This window comes from Tenrec ecaudatus, chromosome 6 (genome assembly GCF_050624435.1).
Source record: "Tenrec ecaudatus isolate mTenEca1 chromosome 6, mTenEca1.hap1, whole genome shotgun sequence".
Lineage (NCBI taxonomy): Eukaryota > Metazoa > Chordata > Mammalia > Afrosoricida > Tenrecidae > Tenrec > Tenrec ecaudatus.
In genome coordinates, this window is record NC_134535.1 from 37,628,234 (window position 1) to 37,648,173 (window position 19,940).

The window sequence follows — 19,940 nt, forward strand, 5'->3', positions numbered from 1 at the left end:
AATTATTTTCAATCATTTCTGCCTTATTTCAGCTGGCTTCTATATATTGAAATGGCAAACTCAATTAAATACTAATTTATGCAGCAGCATCTTTTTTCTTATTTCATAAGAAGGTAAGATAAGAATATTTGGGGTTTGCATGGAACCTAAAATATTACATTACCCAGCTTCTTAAATCCTTATTTTGAAATAATTAGTTTGGCATGCCATATTCACTATTGCAGGTAACTATAACTTTGAGAAATCCACTTCATTTTAATGTATTTGAAAACCTTTCTATTTATTATAGCTACTCAGCAAAACGGATTAAGAATGTTGATATTAAATAAACAACTGGACACACTAACTCATCATCACACATCACTTATGCTTTTTGAAGATTGAGAAAAAGGATTGATTGTACAAAATAATGAATATTAGATTATGGAACAGAATATATTTGAGGATATTACCTTGTTTATGAGATATGAGAAGACATAAATGTAAAAGATATAAAGTAGACAGATTTAAAATTCTTTTTGCCATATCTGAACTAAATTATAGCACTTCAATCAAATGTATACATACATATATTACATATAAAGAATTCATTTTGTTTAACATAAAGCTTTGAAGAAAAATAATGGTCAAATACTATTTAATGTAGTCCATATTTTCATTCAAAATTCTCCTTTGATGAGCCCTTATAAGACATTCATTGTGTTACAGATTGCTTTAAATGAAGCAAGCCAAAACAGACAGCAAAAATGGTTGGGTTTGCATTATTTTTAAAGTTATCAACATTATGAATCAACATTAAATTATTTTTTATTTTCCTAGTATTAATGGTGCTGTTGTCACAAATCACCGAGATATATTATCTTGCTATTCTATACAACAGTAGAACAAAATATGCCTCTCTGGTCTAAAATCAATAATTCAGCTGGGCATCATCCATTTTTGTAGCCTCTCGAGGAGAAATGTTTTCCTTGAACTTGTAGAACTGAGGTTTATTTTCTGGCTGAGGCTGTTTTCAGATTCCTGGGTGTGGTGGAGTGAAAGTTCTTAATATGGCTCTTAATATGGGTAGCCAAGTCTCTGTAACTCCCACCAAATGCCTGGGTGTGACTATGCATTTGGACATGTGTTAACACTAAGAGAAGGGATCGTTCTGTGTTTTTTTATCACCCTACTGGCTCGCAGAGGAGTGAGCCATCTCTGGTGAGCCATTTTTGAAACAACGACAGAGAACGGGAATCCTGAGGACATTGAAAGAGCGCATGCAAGATCTCCCTCTGATGTGGCCGACTACTGAGACCAGATGCATCAGACTGTGGCCTGCAGTTCTCAGAGGTGCGCTGAGACTCCGGAGTAGCTTTTCCTTATCTAACAGGAGACTGAAGCCGTGGGACAGAGTGGTAGGCAGGGTGGTGTCCTGGTGCTTTGAGTCAAAAGCCAAACTTGCCTACTGTGTGGCTGACAACCGAAGAACTAGAGAGGCTTGGCTACCATGCGGTTGAGAGGCTGAGAACTGGAGAGGGACTTGGGTACTGTCTGAGTTCAAGGAGCGAATCCTTACTTCTTGCTCATCCTGACCTGTGGTAATCTATGAACTTCCCCAATCAAGCCCCTCAGTTGTAAATATTGTCTGTGAGGTCTGTGCTGGCATTGCCGCAGTTATGGAACCAGGATAGGTATCGAATATCATGGAAGGAGCAGTTGGCATCAGGGACCATAGTGGCTTATCTGGCCCTGCCACATGAAAATAGGGGAGTCAGAGGGGGTCAGATGTGGCCCCCCATTGCTGTTTAATGTGATGGAGAGTAGAGTCCAGAGGTAAATCAGACAATGCTACCACAGACAATACAGGGATCACCCCTATTCTTTATTTCAGGCCCTTCTTTCATCTTCTGTGTCAATCTGGGGAGACCAGAGAAACCAATTCATAGACACTCATATGTGTATCAGGAAAAGAACTTTATATACAAGAGCAATTGAATATTGAGAAAATATCCCAGCCCAGTCCAGATCAAGTCCATAAGTCCAGTATTAGCCCATATGTCCCATACCAATCTATAAATTCCTCTTCAGACTCACAAAACACATGCAATGGTGCTGAATGCAGGATGATCACAGGCCAGTGGGTGGAAAGTTTTGTGGATCCTGTGGCAGAATACGCACCTTAGTGCTGGCAGGGGTCTTCACATGGCTTCTCCAAATGGGTCATCAAGCTATCACCTGATCGACAGGCTAGACTCCACCGCGTCACTCTAATCCTCTCAAATTGACAACAAATTATGTAACTACCACATCTTCAAAGCAGAAACCACTGGTCAATTCTCTCTTCACTTCCCACTAAACCACTCTTAAGCTTTCCTGTTCCCCTCAAAAGGCTTATGTGTGATTATATTAGACCTGCCTGTGTAGTCCCAGGTCTATCCCAAAGTCCTCTTTGCATTGTAAAATAACATACTGACGGCTGGACTGGGCAGGAATGTTTTCATTGGAGGCAGGGCATCATGGGTTTTTCCCGAGGCTCTCTTTTATATGAATAACGAGGTAGTCTACAAGACCATAAGCCATTAGAGGAATAGAAAATCATCTTTTCTGCTTAGAGAGGCTGGTGCTTTTTGAACTGCTAACCTTGAGGTTAATGGCTCAACATATAACCCATTAAGCTACCAGGCTGAAATTTCAAGCGCAGAGAGCAGAAAGGATTCATAATGTCTCTGGTTTTGCTGGGGCTCCTGGGATACCTGTGGGGAAGAATATAATTCAGGTGGACCTAAGAATACCTGATTTTGTATATTTGGGCCATTTGGGGAGCATTAGCTCCATGTCTCTACAGTGCTTTTTGTTAATATTTTCTTGAATATTTGAAAGTTCTCATCTCTGCATCAGTAATCCAGTTTGTGGCTTCCTGATACTGCAGAGTACAAATCTAAATTTCTATCTGCCAGCCCATATCACCAAACACTTCTCTAAGGCCTACAGTGATCCTCATATTCAGTAGAAAATGACTGGAAAAAGCCATGCTATTCATCAAGGTTCATAAGTTCCCAGATATAATGTCTCTCAGATTGACTCCAGATCAGTAGTCTTGGTTTCTCGACTGTTGCATGTAGGGCATGTCTCCTTCTTTTCGGCTTAAACCCACACAATATGATGTATTGAGAATACATGAATATTTAAATTATTCATTAATCTCATTCAGTGACTTGAGGATTCATTCCTAGGTCTTCTGTGTTTTATGCCTGGCAGAAAATGTTGACTTCTTGCTTCCCCTTTGTTAATCTTAAATTGATCTTTAATCATTCTAGGGGAGAGGTTTTCTTACTGATTGTGCCTGGTGCTGTTAGTTCTTCAACCTGAAATCATTCATATCTTCGTATTTCTAAAAGATCCTTGAGCTATGCTTAATCCATGTTTTCATCCCCTTTATATATTTTTCTTTTATTTCCTATAATTGCTCTTAATAAATAGCTTCAGACTTCCCTGAACTCTTTGTACTCCCTTGTATTTTCTCTGTTTCAACTCCTACCAAAATATATTTCTAGCTTTATCATCTCCTCCCTCCTCTTGGATAACTCATTTAAATTTCAAACTCATCTAATTTCCATTTATCTGTAACTGCCTTAATTTGAAAAATTCCTACTAAATTCTTTATTTGAAAACTTTGTATTTTGTGATGTGCTTTTATTTATCATTTCAAATACCTGCATTTTTCCCGCTCTGTGTTACTTCTAATTTTATGTTTACAGAATCCCTTATTCTTTCTGAACATATGTATTACTGTGTAATTAATCTTTAAGGTGTTAAGTTTGTTGTCTCTCAAACATAATTTTCTTTACATTGCATAAGAATAGCTCATTTAACTTTCCAGTGCCTCAGACATGAGATGTAACAAAATTCCAACATCTGCTTGCTCATGAAAATTATATTTGAGAACTTGAGTATATGTGGGCCATAAATATATTTTATGGGTAAGTGTCTAAACATCTAAAATTCTAACTCAGCTGACTCGGATTACAATGTCATGCTTGCAATTACCAGGAAAACATAACACCATAACAAGGTTCATGAAGATCCTCTGTCCTACGTCAGCTGGGAAACCCCTTTCCTTCCCACATCTCTACTCCCTCCCACAGTCCTCACAAGGTTTGCTTTGCCCACACAAGTCTACCTTCCTTATTCCCTCCAGCAACCCCCAAACTGGGTGGGTAATAATAATCAAGGAGTCCTTACAATGAATTCATTTGTTAGTAAGATTATTAATATTCATGGTCGGGTACACTAGTGTCAGACACTTCCATTCCATCTAGATGACTCATCCCAAACTGCCTCCTATAAGGAGGAGCACAAGCTGTGGGTTAAGAGACCAGTCATCGCACTGCAATAAGGACCTACCTGGATGCACCCATCTGTGAAAGCAGAAAGGAATTGGGATGAACCCACAAGATCCTGCCACCTGATCCCTCTAAACCTTTATGTCACAGCCCTACACTGGAGTCTCCCGCAAGTCCAGAGGGGATCCACTTTATGATGGAAACATACTGTGTTTATTAAACCTTTGCTTCACTCACTTTCCTACTGACTGTACTCTCGTGCTGTCTTGCATGTGTGGCTCTCTCTGCTGTGGCGTCAAACCACCGAGTTAAGTTACACTGGAAGCTCCAGGCCTTGTGACGTTTATTTGAGTTTCTCTTTTAGATTTTTGAGCCTAGTTTCATTCTATGAGTTTGGAATACTTGTGTCCTCCTACTCTGAAGATAAGTAGCATTTGCGGCCTCTTTGTGTGGTGGCTTAGTGACTGAAACTGTGCAGGGACTGCATAGGGTGGCTTATTCACTAGCACGAATTCCTTAATCCATCTACTCAGGATCTGAAAAATAGACAAGAGAAGGTACTTTCAGAGGTCATGAAGAAGTTGCCCACTGATGGCCTCTGCTCCTCACCCTTGAGGGCAGAGTGAATTCTGAGACAATGACTGGCGAGGAGTGATCCAGGAGTCACACTCTAAGAAGCCCTGTTCCATCACACTCAGTGCAGACTGACTAACCACGTGCAGAAGGCAAGGACTATTCACCCTTCCTGTGAGGAGAATGACACCTTAGGTGGATGTGGGGCAAGTGCGGGGCAGAGCAGGGTGGGTGGAGGAGGCTCTTTTCCTATTCTCTTGTCTGGCCTCAGCTCCATACTCACTAGCCTTTGGTCCCCATGGACGGGCAGTAAGGAACCTCAGAAGGATTGGCTCCTCTCTTGGGAATTCCCCTGGGTTTTGCAAAAACATTATTTATGAAAAGTCCCTGGGGAATTTGGCTAAATTTGGATCCTGCTAAGGCATGGATTTGAGAATCCAGGGTTGTTTATTTAGTCTTTTGCCATCTCTAGAGGAAGTATGCAGACAAAGAGTAGACTCTTGGCTCTCAAGAATGTTAAAGGAACTAGAAAATTCTTAGGTCTTGAAATCATTAAAATGTAACTGTAATAATAGCCCAAAACATGGGCATACAGCCCTCCACTACACTCCATATGATCCTAGGCTCAAACAATGAATAGATCCCTGGACTATAACATCTTGTTTCTATTGGACATTTTTTGTCAGAAGGATGGTGAGTGAGGTACCATTTGTTCAGACTTCATGCTCCTAAAAGAACACATTAAGTTATATAAGACCTCTTCCCTAAGGGTTCCTGCCAAACGGGCCTCAACTTCATCACCTAAGGTCTTCCCCTCCAGTATATCTCTCAGAACCCACGTCACTCTGGTGGACAAGGTGAGTCCTAGCCTAGTGTTGGCTCTAGGAATGGGAGGAAGTCTGCATCCTACCTTATCCTGCTTCAGGAGGTGACCTCGCTGAATGGGAATGTTATCAGAGTACATTCTCTTTCAGGATGGGGGAATTGAAAACATAAAAAATAATTAGGCAATTTCTCAAATGAACCATGTCTAAAGAGAATTACAACATGATATGGCAATTTTTAATTTGACCTTGAAGGAACTCATGGTCCTTCTGTCCTGTGGCCCTGATAACAACCAATGTATCCTCAGTGCTGCCAGACACAGAGATGACCATGTGCACACCACTCATCAAAACCTTGTAGATGGGCTACTGAGATCCCTGAATGAGATCCACGGTGGAACTACTAGGAATGGCAGACAGGGAAGATGGGAAAATGGCTTGAGATTATATGCAGATTAGTCTTATAGAAGGGATGAAAAACATTCAGAGTAAATGAGTGAATTATTTTAAATTGACAGGAGTCACTCAAGTGAAAGAGAAAGCCCTATAGTCTTCAGGAGTCCAGGAAATGACCAAACTAGATCAAAAGTCATATAATGGAGGACTGTGTTAAACGCTCACTTTATTCACCAATTGGTTCCCATTATCCATAGGAAACTCTAGCAAAAAATCTTTTGGGCCACAAGTAACCCAAATTAGCTTTATACGGAGGCCATCTTGGTGTACGCCACCGGGACATAGAGGCAGGAAAGAGAGAACACTTAAAAGTTAAATTTATTGGGGCCACTCTTGCAGCCCATCTAGACCCCAGGGCAAGGTCGCCCTGTGCAGTCCATATGACCTTGGCCCTGAGTTACTCACTATGGCTGTGGAAAACAGGTGGTGAGCAGGGCATGCATCACAAGCACAGTTCCCCACAAAACATCGAGGTAAGAGTGAAGGCTCCTTCCCCCTATTTCAAATGTGGGACCACAGGAACTCTGGCTTATGAATGGCCTAGGAAAATCAGGGTAACAATCAAATTAGTAATCTTCTGGATCCTCAGTTCCCATACTCTCTCTGAAAAGACTCGACATCATCTTCAAGGAGTCATGGGTATATGTGGGTATTGCTGCTGGTAAGTTGATCTGTTTTCTGCTGGACAATAGGGCTACTAATTAAGCAAAAAAATCCTTTGGTGGTCTCTTCACCTCCTCCTATCTTCAAGCAGTGGCATTGATGGGTCCCCATAAAAGGAATTCTCAGTCCTCCCTTGCTTTATAAGTGGGAGGATTCTTTATTCTACCACCAATTTCTAATTTTTACCGAGTCTCCTATCCCCCTTTTAGGGAGGGATGTTTAAAAACTGATACTAGGAGCACAAGTAAGCTTCATCCCAAACCCACCATGTTGCTAGTGAAAGGGAGCTATGTGAGGCATGGTTGTCTGGAGAAACAAATCCAGTGGCACTCATATGAATAAGAAAAAGCTTTATATCAAGAAGTACTTATATATCAAAGAAGCAGCCCAGCCTAGTCCAACTCAAGCCTTATAAGTCTGATGTGAGTCCCTAAGCCCCACTTCAGACTCACGTTGCTGCATGCTACTGATGCAACAAGATGAAGTGAGAAGCAGGAAGATTTAAGCCCAAGGGTTCAGATTCACTTGGATCCAAGATCAGTGGGGACATGGCAGGCTGCTGGCAGCTCTCAGCGTTGGGTGGCCCACATGGGGCTGGCCCTTGGGGCAAGTGGAAGTCCAACAGGTAAGAAAGCAGAGGGGCAGAGAGAGAGAGAAAGAGAGTTCACAGCTTTCTCTCATTTTTATAAAAAGGCCACACCCCAAAGGAGGCATCATCAAACTACAACTTGACTGACAGGTTGAACTCCCCCACTACATGGCCTGTCTATTTGACACAATATTTGACCACCGCACGGTCTCAAAGGGGAAAGGCATTCCACCAGATCTCAAAGATGTTTACTCTCAAGTTTGAGCTGATGGGAAGAAAGGGAAAAACCCAAAGGGAGTTTGTGACAAATAGGAACCAGGGGCAAGCTAGCCCCAAGGACTGCAGTGTAGGCTCTCCCTGCAAGGAATTCAAAGTCTTCCTCCAATCATCAGCCAGCAGGGATAAGTGGACATGATTAAAAAAGATCAGCTTCCATATCCTGATCCTGGCAGTTCAAGGGACAAATACAAAAAGGAGACTGGTTATGAACCAGAGAGAAAATAATGATTTAGTGCTTTCCATACACTCAGTGATGCCTAATCCCTACACCTTGGTCTCTCTTGAGAATCACTATCAGAATAGCTACCAACATCAAGGGGCTAGCATCTGACTCTCATTGTTGCCAAATTTTGTCCAAGAATGTATCCAATAGTCTAAAGGAGTATGCACAGAGTTAAGGGACCATCCAGGACCGGATAGATGCATTAGCAGAACCAATGAAGCCCAGACATACTGAGCACTGAAAAGAAAGAACTGTGAATTTTTCATCCTAAACAATTAGGCATTGTGAAAGAGACAATCCATAAGCTTGTTGACAAGGCCACCAAAATCCATCAGTGTTCAACAGAATTTAGAGTTCATGGTCCAAGGTGTGGAGTTCGGTTTCCTGATTGCTTTGCTTACTTGAACCAGTAGTGGCTACTTGCCTGTTGTTGTTTGGGCCAAACAGTTTGGCCCAATGCATCTTTAACATGTTAGCCATGTTTGTCTCTTCCAGATAGCGGTAGTTCCAGGTAAAAATGATGATACTTGAGGGTGTATAGTCCTATGCCACTTCAGATGATAGACCAGGCAGCTCTCAGGTTCAGGACAAGTGCAGAGAGTGGACTCTGAAAGGAAAGGTCCAGCATCCCATCTCAGCAGGAAGTAGCCAGACCCTTCAATGCCCAATATTTTGAATGAATTCTGAGTTCTATTCTCTTTAGGGTCAGCTAGAGCCAGAAACGTCCATTCCACCGTACAGCTGAATGACTCCTTCTAACAGGGTCTCATATCATAATGAAGAGCAGAAGTCATTGATTACAAGACTATTCATTTCTCCGGAAAAGGTCTATTAGAATTCGAAGACAAAGACCGATAAGAAAATAGAATAGAGAGTTAGGTGAGCCAATAGGGTGCTATCACCTAATCCCTTAAATATTGTCATATCCTTAGACCAGGGTCTTCCTCATACCCTGAGGGTATTTGCTTTGTGATTGAAGCATACTCTGCTGGCTAATCTTTACTTCTCCTATTATCCTATACTTGTGCTATCTTACTGTCCTCCAAGTGCGGCTTCCGCTAATGTGCAACAAACTGCTTGGCAGAAACTTACTAGTCCCTCTGAGGAAGAATGTCCAGCATTGATGCATAACAATTGATGTCTCAGCTAAAAGGACAGCTAAGTATTACTCTTCATCCTAAAACTTAACAAGCAAATGTAAGAATTAAAATTCAATAATCAAGGTTCTACTACAAGAGCACATTTCAGCATATCAGATTGAGCAATATGGGACAAAAGGAACATAGGAAACATCAAAGAATTTTCACACCATTTTTTATGAGAGTAGCACCTTGTCTTCTCTAAGGAAATATGACTAGAAACTCAAGAAATAAGTCATAGGTAGTAGGAAAAGTCAATGGACAAATATGGTTACCTAAAGATTTTTCCTACAGGAGAGGCTGTAGGTGATTCAGGTCTAAATGGAAGAGGTTCAATGGGGATCCATGGCATAAGTATTCACATTATAACATACTGCACTAAATGTAACTATTCCTCAAAGATTAAGGGTATAATCTAAGTCTGCCATTTCCCTTAAAAAAATGACTAGTGATTTAATTTAGGACAGGGTCATCTGGACCTTGGAATAGAGAAAATCAGAACAATGTGCTCAGATATGTATTTCTATGAATCACCACTGCCAGGTGCTTTATTTAAGAAAAAAATGATTAGAAGCAGTTTTTACCCTGGAATTCAAAGCCTAAAGATACCTAGCATAAAGATCTCAAGGCTCTTATATGTCTCTTTGATCAAAGTAATCAAAGGACCAAACACAACTAAACACATTTCAAAAGTTAAGATTTCATATGGAGAGAAATGACTTGCTTTCTTCACTGACTTGTAAAACAAAACAACCTCCCCGCCTTCACCTGTACACACATACCACCATTATTAGAATACAAATTTCACCATCAGTTTTTAAATCCACATCACAGAGAGTAACTTGAATTCAAATACAGGAAAACCTAAGGCTTTATTTCAAGTTGTTGCTTGATTTGTTGCATACTTTAAAAATTATTTTGTATTTATTTATAAAGTTATTATTAATAATAAATTTATTTATTAAATCATTTTATTGGGGGCCCTTTGAACTCATAACATTCCATACATCAATTGTTTCAATTTGTGCATATGTTGCCATCATTATTTTCTAAACATTTACTTTCTATTTGAGCCCTTTGTATCAGCTCCTCTTTTTTCCCTTCCTCCCTGTCTCCTACCCTCATGATAACTTATAAATTATCATTGTTTTTGTTGTATGATTTTGGTAATTCATTTAAAATATATTTTTGTTCTGTTCATTCTGGAGTAGTCTTATAATCCCCTTTGTTTTTATTCTTGGTTAGGAGAAAAAGAAGAAACAATTTAGAAAATGGGAAAACTATTTTAAAGCATACTTAGTAAATAACTTAATAACTATAAATGGTTATGAGCAAGAACTTTTTAGGAGACTTAAAACTCAGAACTAAGTAGATACAATGGCAAATATGCTAGAGTTTTACTTCAGTTCTTCCTGAAATGTTCTCATGTGTGAATCTGGGTAGGAGCTTCTTATCCTAAAGGACTCAGTTAATTTAATTTACTTATGAAAATATCCATCAATCACTTAAGGAAATAGTACTAGTCACTCATAGAAAATTTTTGCCTGCCTATTATTTATTGAAGCCACAGTAAGTATAAATAAGAAAAAACTAGCTGATTCCATCCTTATAGGAGTTATTGGCTTTGAATTTAGGTTACCAAAGAGCACTGAGATATTTGAAGTTCACACTGACTCTGTTAGCAATATAACACACCAACACTTACAGTTACCAACTCATGATGATAATTGTAAGTGTATGATGGGCCTTCAAAATTTTATGGAAAAACGTGAAATTAAAGTCAGTGGAACATTTTTGCAAACTTAAAGGCCCCTCAAAATAATACTTCCAATATCTATTATTATTGTAAATCAGGGTGAATGTCCAATATAGGAACAATGATAGGTGTAGCTGTAGTACAGTGCAAATAAAGGGAAAGCAGAAAAGAAAAAAAGGCAAGAACAATGAAGAACCCATTTGGAGAAGAGAACTATGGAGCAGAGGATGTAACTTTAAGCACTTGACCCTTAGAGGCATGGAGTAACCCAAACCCTTAGCCAACAATCCTGGAATATCACAGCAGAGTTAAAGAGCAGCACTGTGTTCCATACAGACTAAGACGAAGGAGGATGTGAAAAATATTTAATTACCATTTGCCTCCGAGCAGGATACTATATAGATAACTGTGTCATGAGAGCTCTGATGGTGGGATGTGCTTGTATACATTGTTGTTGTTGTGAGATGCCATAGTCAGTTCTGCCCCAGAGTGACCCCGTGCACAACAGACCCAAGCCCTGCCTGGTTCTACCCCATCCTCACAAGTGTTCCCCTGCTGCGGTCCATTGTGGCAGCCATGGTGCCCATCCAGCTCCTTGAGGACTTTGCTCTTTTTTGGCTGCCCCTACTCTACCAAACATGATGTCTTTCTCCAGGAACTGGTCTCTCCTGACAACACATCCAAATGATGTAAGACAAAGTCTTGCTATCTTTGCATTTAGAAAGAGATTTATATCAAGACATGGCTTAGACAGATGTGGATATAAGTAAGTCCAGCTCGGTGTAAATCAGCTTTCCCCTGACTCATGGAAGCTGATGAACAGGAAGAACAGTGACAAAGCAGAGACATCAGGGGCACAGGCTGGTGGATGCAGAGGTCCAAAAATGGCCAAATGAATTGATCATAAATACTCTGTTGATAATGCCTAGGCTCAGAAGTCACACAAGGCAAGATCTGGCTCCAACAGAAGGCCCAGGGTCAAAGAGAGAGTGGGAGGGCCCTGATGACCCTTATAAAAAGGTCACACATCCCAGGAAGCATCATCAGGCTGGGACCAGACTGTGAAGTTGAACTCCACCCCTGAACTTCCATGTACATTCAAGTTTACAGACAATCTACCTCAGGAGAGCATTTCAAGACTCCCTTTTGTGAGGAAAAGGAAGGTAAATAACTGAGAAATTAGTGTGCCAGTATGATAGAATGTTTATTGTCCATGTCGATGATCTAATTAAATTCTCAGACACAGTACAGCACACACAGCCACCAGCCATCCATCAGGAGGATTTTGCATGTTGCTATGATGCTCCAGACTAAGAAGTACTAAGAAGAGAAGCCCTGTGGTCAACTTCTAAAATAACCTATGGACCACAAAGGTGTAATCTGCAACCCATCTAGAGGAGGCAGCAATTAATTCCCTTGTACCTGTGATCAGCATAAACCAAGGCCAACTTAAAAGAGGTCATTTACCTTGGTCAATTTAAATAAACACACCATTGTGTCCTTGGATCCTTCTTCAGATGTCTGAGTTAATTCTGTCAATCAAGCTTAAATCACTTTAACATAAATTTAAATAGTAATAGTGAAACTGTCAGCTCATTAAAATTATTCACCCATGTATTGTTTCACAAGCAGCTTTTGGCATGAAGTATCATAATCTCTCTCTCTCTCTCTCTCTCTCTCTCTCTCTCTCTCTCTATATATATATATATATATATATATATATATATATATATATATATATATATATATATATATCATAAGTATCATATATATATGAATGAACTGCACTGCCCCTGCAGGTTTCCATGGGTTTCAACTCTTGTCTGAAGTAAGGAGCCTCATGTTTCCCCTGCAGAGTGCCTAGTGATTGTGAACTGCTGACACAATACATATCCACTAGGGCACCAGAGATCCCAGCCTTGCAATGAGCTGGAACCGCCTCAAAAGTAGAGAGGTTTGCTTTTTTTGTTAATGTAGAAAAACCACATATATAAAGGACATAAGAGATAAGAAGCGAAATGATGTATTCAAATGCCATGATGCGGTGACAATGATGAAAAATAATACTGAAAATGTCCCTCATAGGGTGATAATGAATAAAACACTGAGAAACACTGACCGATGCATTAATTAAATTCAGAGGTTACATATTCATATACAAATAAATTAAATGAACTAATTTACTAGCTTAGTATGTAAGAGTGGATTGAGAGATTTAGAAAGATTTAAGTTAACAAAAGACCATTTTAAATATCTTGACTTTAAATTATGCATTTAGAATTAGATTTACCTAACAAAATACCTGCTGTTGATAGAGAAGAAAGATCTCTTTCTTACATGCCATAACTTTAGCTTAAAACATTCCTCTATTCAGAAACCATATTTTAGTATATAAATATGCTTCTCAAAACAATTTAATGTTTACTCCCTAAGAAGGTCATCAACATATATTTAATGACCCCCTTCTACTTAACGATAGTACAAAAATGCCAGTTTCTTTTGAAGTAACAGCAAACTTCTATTTGATTTAATGAAGCTTTATAGTACTGAAAATTCCCCATTTCTGGCGATTCAGTTTTCCTGTTGTGTACTCCCCAGGCCCCTCTGCTGCCACCTAAGCTGGCTATTGCTATTCCTTTTGTTACCTTCATTTAGCATTTGAAGAGAAAAACATCTTTGGGCAAGGGGGTGGGGGTCATACTAGATCAAGGAAAAGCAATGTCTCAAAGCTTATTTTTTTTCTTCTCACACTCCCTGTCTTTGCTAGTTGACCTTCTCTAAAGAATCTGTAGTAGAAAATAAATTTTTGGTGTTCACACTCTGTGAGTAGGTGTCTGATGACTGTTTGCTGAGCTTCCCTTTATTGAGCGGACATAAAAAACAGTCTCAGCTGAAAATCTTGTACAAGCCAAAAATGGACTGCTTTTGGAAGGTGGTTCACAAAAACGATGAAACAGCAACTGTCTTTCTAATTAAAAGAGTTATAAAAATCAATAAAATGATGACATATAAATTATCTTTATTTACTAGGAATGGCTATTCTAAATGAAGCCAACTCCCACTGTGTAATAAAACTCATCTGTTTCAGTGGGTTTTCCTTTTCTCTGAAATAGAAAATAGGAAGAGAATAAAAATGGGAGGGAGGTAGGAGGTACTTTCTAGAAGATTGTTGTAATTTACAGATTGTCAACTTTTCATTAGGTTGTTCCTTAAATTAAGTAAAAGACAACTTAATTAATTCCCTTAGATGGAAACTGAATTTTATTCAAACCACAAGGTTAAAGAAAGCACACTGGAGTTTTTTTTTTTCCCCATTTATATTATATTTCTGAGGAAGTTAGTGTATTGTGCCAACCTGGCCAATAAACACATGTGGGGTTAATTGAAGGGCGGAGAGATAAATGGCTCCGTGAGCCTCGCCTTTCTAGTTTTTGGGTCTCTTGCTTTCTGATGGTCAGACCAAGGTGCAGCTGCCCTAGCTATTTCCCTGCTTCAGCTGGCAAGGCTCACTTCCTGCAAGACATCCTTGAGGAGAAGCCACATGGACCTACCCCAATGCAGCCCTGGGTACTAAAGCAGCCATGTGGAGACTCCTGCCAGCACTGAGATGCTTACACACTCACTGATTTGGCTATTCCTCCTGTCATCGGCATCATTGTGTGTGTGTTGTGAGATGGAGGAGGAATTTGTGGATTGGTGCCAGACATATGGGCTAATGTTGGACTTGTGGACTTGGGCAGTACTGGGTTGGGATGTTTTCTTGATGTGCACTTAAACTTTATATAAAATTATCTCTTATACATATGAGCTACTGTGGATTTGTTTCTCTAAAGTACCCAGACTAACACAATTTCCAAATGATTTTGTATTCACTGCTTGGAAAACGCAACTGCTCATACTATAAAGTGAATAAACCAATAACGTGAATAAAGTGAATAAAGCAAATAGGAAAATAACCAAGTTAATGAAAGGCAAGGCATTACTCAATATATTTATTATATTCTCTAATTTGAAATTGTGTAAGATTAAATTTTACAATTTATTATAACCTTCAATATTCTCTTAACTCCCTAAATTGGGTTTCTTAAATTAAAGATCAAAATAATGCAAAATTATGCTCGACATGATTGAATTATGGAATGATATGATATATGTGGAGGTACCCCTGAAAACAAACAAACAAACAAAAACAATGGGAAAAAAGTTCCACTGGATGGAGCTTTCATAGCACGCATTTTTTCCCCACTAGGTGAGCATCAAACAACATGCTCTGAGTTAGTCCACCCAGTGGCATCACCAGGGAAGGTCTCTCTGGTCAGAGTGAATTTTTTCATAAAAGCAGTTTTGCTTGAACCTCATATTTGTAATGGCCAATTTAATAGAACAGCATATGTCTGTGAAATTTTGTTTCTTGCATAGGAAAAGTGCCACAGAAATGGTTGTGATGTTGAACACAGCTTTCCAGGACAGCAATTTGGGAAAAACCCAAGTGTATGGTGGTTTTCTCATTTCAAAAAAGGTTTAAATGTAGATTGATGACAAACCTATCTGGACATCAATCAATTTCTTGATTGGATGAAATTGTGTAGTCATGGTGCATGTGGAGTTCATTCCACCAGGTCAGACTCTTATTCAAGCTTTCTATTTAGAGGTAATGAAAATAGTGTGTAACAGTGTGAGACAAAAAAAGGCCTGATCTGTGGCAGAAGGGGGCTGGTTTTTCCATCATGACAATGCACTTGCTAACGCAGGTCCACCAGTTTTTTGCAAAAAAAAAAAAAAAAACCCAGCATGTCTCTCTTGCCCCATGCACCTTACTCACCTGACCTTGCCCCTATGACTTATTTTTGTTTCCATGAATTAAAAAGAGCATGATGTAGAAGAGGTAAAGGAAAAAATGAGTAGGTACTGACAGCCATCAAAACGGATGAGTTTGAAAATTATTTCTAAAAATAGAATCACAGATTTAACAAATGTATTAAGTGTAATGGAGAGCAATTTGAAGGTGATAAGGTTGTTTTATAAAATAATTTAAATATATAGCTTTGAAAAAAATCTACTTTTTTTTAGATACCCCCTTATTGATCATTCGAAGTTCAGCCTCCATTACCTAGAGACCAGAAAAACTAGTTGTTGCCCAGCTACCATTACCAATTGCTCTGAAAGGATCACATTAGAAGGCCCAACACAGACTGGAAATTATTTTTATTTATTTAATTGGTGTTCTTGAACTATAATTAATACATCTTACAATTCCATTTTAAAAAATTATTGCCATTGAGTCAGTTCTCCTTCGTGGCTCCCCTACAGGGTAGGGTAGCACTGTCCCTTTGAGTTCCTGAGACTGTACCTGTTTAAAGGATCAGAAAGCCCCTCTATCTCCTCCTGAATGGCTGGTGGTATCAAACTTCTGACCTCATGGTTAGTAACCCAATTGTAATCACTACACCACCAGGGTTCACAGTTCATTCAAATTAAGAAGGATTGAGCAGTCATCACTGCAACCAACTTTAAAACATTGTCTTTCTTCTTATACCCTTTGGTGTTGACTTCTCATTTCACCCACCCTCTCTGTCCAGTCCAGGCACCCAGGTCATTATTAGTTCAACTATTGTGTTCACAAATCCTTACTTTCATATTAAACAAAGAGAAAGTGACAAAGGAAGAAAGGGACGGGGAGAAGGGGGGGAAGAACCTTTCCACAAGAGTTACATAAAACCATGAAAAACCACAATTTTAGAAAAAATAAATGACATTAAAACTTCAGGATCAATTGAAAATGGGTCCAAAGGGAAACCTAATGGTAAGATGTTAAATTCAAGTTTAAGTAAGTTGTTAAGAACCCCTTTACAATGCTCTTCATCTGATATTAGGGCTGTTCCCATTCCTAATCTATTGACAATGGAGATTCCCAGGGGACTAAATCCACATAGGAACCCTGCAAGCAGAGCTTAGGCTTCCATGATCAAACATGACTTTTGGTAAACTTGGTGTTTAGAAGTTAGACACCCATATCCTTTCTTCTTCAGGAGGGTCAGACATACTAAAGAACGGTTCTACCCCACCCTATAGGGTAACTCGGGCAAGAATCAACTTGATAACAAGGAGGTTGGGTCTTTTAGGGTCTCCTCTCTCATATATTAAATGTGTTAACCATGAAATCACACTTCGACTCCATTAAATTTATTTAATGAAAAATGTTGGACCATTACTGACAAGTAGAATTCGCTCCTGTATGAAATGCATTTTAAAAGTGCTTGCCAACTACCCTGGCATCCCTAAATTCATAAAAGGCAGGATCAGAAAAGGATGGAGGCAAAAACTAACTTAAATTTTACTTTATACTTAAGATTGCTGTCACATCTTAGGGGGAGGAGAAAAACAAAACCAATCTCACTGCCATACGTTGATGCTGACCCATAGCAACCCTCCCCAACTGGGTAGAACTGCCACAGTAAAGGTCTGAGACTCAACTCTTTGTGGGATTAGAAAACCCTATCTTTCCCCATTATAGTGGATGATAGTTTGAAACTGCTGACCAGGCAGATCACAGCCCAATGGGTAATCGATGCTTCTACCAGGGTAGGAAAATGTGAGGGGACATGCAGAAGGAGAAAGGAAAGAAAAGAAGAAAGGCTCATTTGTTTGGCCCCTGAATGTTTTATGAATTCTAGAGATGTTCTCGGAAGTCACGGTGGCATAGTGTACTACACACTGTGTTGCTAATCACCAATGATTCAAACCCACCAGCTGCTCCACAGGAGTAAGTGAGGCTGTCTGCTGCTAAAGTCTAGAAACCCAAAGAGGCAGTTCTACCGTATGTACTCATGTATAGGCCAATGTCTTCAGCACATTTTCAATGCAGTTTTTGTCGTAAAATTAGGTTCCCTGGCTGATATTTGGGTCAACTTATACTCAAGTATATATGGAATTCTTTCCTATAGGGTCACTGTAAGTCAAAATCGACTCAATGACAGTGAGTTTAGTAAGAAAAATTCTGTCTAATATTAAGTCAGCAATGAGACAAATGAGACATTGATTCCTGGACATATATACAGTTTACACATTTTATCCTTCAAGCTTTGTCTTCAGATCTTAATTAACCAGCTCATCACTATAAACTTCACTGTCTATAAGCACCATCTTCAAATACTTGCAGAATTCCTGTTCTTATATTTTGATGGGTGATAGTCCATCTTACTGCCTTGTACTATGATAAAAACATGTAATTCCTACTTTTGTATCTGTATTAGTAAGGGATCCCCAGAGAATCAGATCCAAAGGGATCCTAGATTTGTGCTAAGAAAGGATTAGCAAGTCTTAAGTCTATAAGGCAGGCCAACAGATATAAAATGATTAAATGAGGCCTTCCCATGTGATCAAGGGTAATCTGCTTTAGTTAAAGCCAAATGATTATAAATGTTAATCATAGCTCCAAAATATTTTCAAAAAATAACCTTTGAAATTAGTATTTGATCAAACAAGTGAGCATCACAAATATGGTGTAATGAATTACTTTATGTAACTCTTCTGACCTGCATTCAAAAGTGACGCCGGACTGCCCATGTCCTGGTCATTAACGATGCAGGGAGAGCGACTACAGAAAGCCGTTTCCCGTGTTTGGAGGGTGCGTACCTGTCCTTGCAAATGCTGGTCTTTCACACAGTGCTGCTTCTCTCAGGCCAACACCTCCTGGCCCAGGACATCATGGGCCACTGGGAGCCAAGAAAAAAATCTGTGTCACAAATAAGTGCCCTCTTGGGTGACAGATGGTGACTGCGGACGCCTTTCCAAGAGAGACAGCTTGGAGCACCGCTCCCTGAGCAGTGGATCATTGAAGCAGACTCTACCGAGATAGAAACATGGACAATGGATGCTCTCAGGGTTATTTGGAGTTGATATCGGGCACTGGAACAAGCAAGCACGGAGAGTGAGATCGTTGCCACTGTGCAGCATCACAAGACCCTTACCCCGTCACTGAGCCCAACATGGAACACATGCTCACTGTGCAGGAGAGGGGCAAGAGGAAGGCCTGAGAACCCAGAATTGGCGCTTCTTTGGTGGCCCTTTCAAACCAGGACCATGCCCTGAGAAATGTAGGCTAGGGAGTCCTTCCAGTAACCAACCCTATCATCTCCCTACTTAGACGTGCATCACTTTTTTTTCTGGTATGTGATCAAATGTAATATAAAAGTTACCAGTTTCAAAAACAAACAAACAAGCAAAACAAACAAAAAAAACCCTCTTCTGACTGCAGTCCTTGAAACTCCCACTACAAGGCATGACCATGAAAACTGGACAGAGTTCCTCATTTCCTGATGGGTCTGGGTAAGAGAAGGTGGGAAGAGATGATAAGATAACAGGAATCCATTGTGAGTAATTGTTAACGGGATAATTTGTGATTGTATAAACTTGGAACTCTAATGAGTGGGTCAGCCGGTGTATGAATGGTGAGGAAGCCACTTCTGATTCCTCTGACTTCAGAAGGGGGGATGAGGGAATCGCTAGACGTCTACGAGACAGGGCTCAGACACACTTCTCCCTCCAACCTTCTCCATCCTATTCTGACACCAGCCATTGTCATTGTGCTTCTCTGGAGGATTTTATAATCTGTTGCATTACTCATATAGAATGCAAGCAGTGTGCACAATTATGGGGTTTATTCAGGAAATTAATCAACTCCAGATTAGAAATAGGATACAACTGTTCTCTAGTTAGGACAGCTTCTTAGAATTGCTGGAAGAAGTGCCTTTCACGGGTCATTGGCTTCGTAATACCCAGGGCTCTGTCCCGTGTAAGCAAATGGTACAAAGTGCTTTGAGAGCTGATAAATGCCCCCAAATCAGCTTGCTTTGTAAGTAAATCTCCTACCCCAAAGCAATCTGCTTCATTTGTTCCATGCCTGGAAAGCCCACTGCTCTGCCTCATGCTCTAGGCTAGAAGCTCACGGCTTCTTCTCTCTCCTCTGCCACTGTTATTTCTCCACACAGAAATCTTAGGGTGCAAAGGATTCACTCTGCTTGCGACTATTCTTTCGTGATAGTCATGAGATCCCCTATTCCTATTTCTGAGACGACTCACTTTATAACCAGCACAATGGCAAAACTAACCAA

The 19,940-nt window shown here is 39.8% G+C and overlaps 1 non-coding gene across 1 annotated transcript; it reads left to right on the forward strand.

The window, feature by feature from the left end:
* Positions 1–18,360: 18,360 nt before the first annotated feature.
* LOC142452096 (small nucleolar RNA SNORA71) lies at positions 18,361–18,492 on the forward strand. The gene has a single exon (XR_012785152.1). It is a non-coding gene; the product is annotated as a small nucleolar RNA SNORA71 (small nucleolar RNA).
* The last annotated feature ends 1,448 nt before the right edge of the window (positions 18,493–19,940 follow it).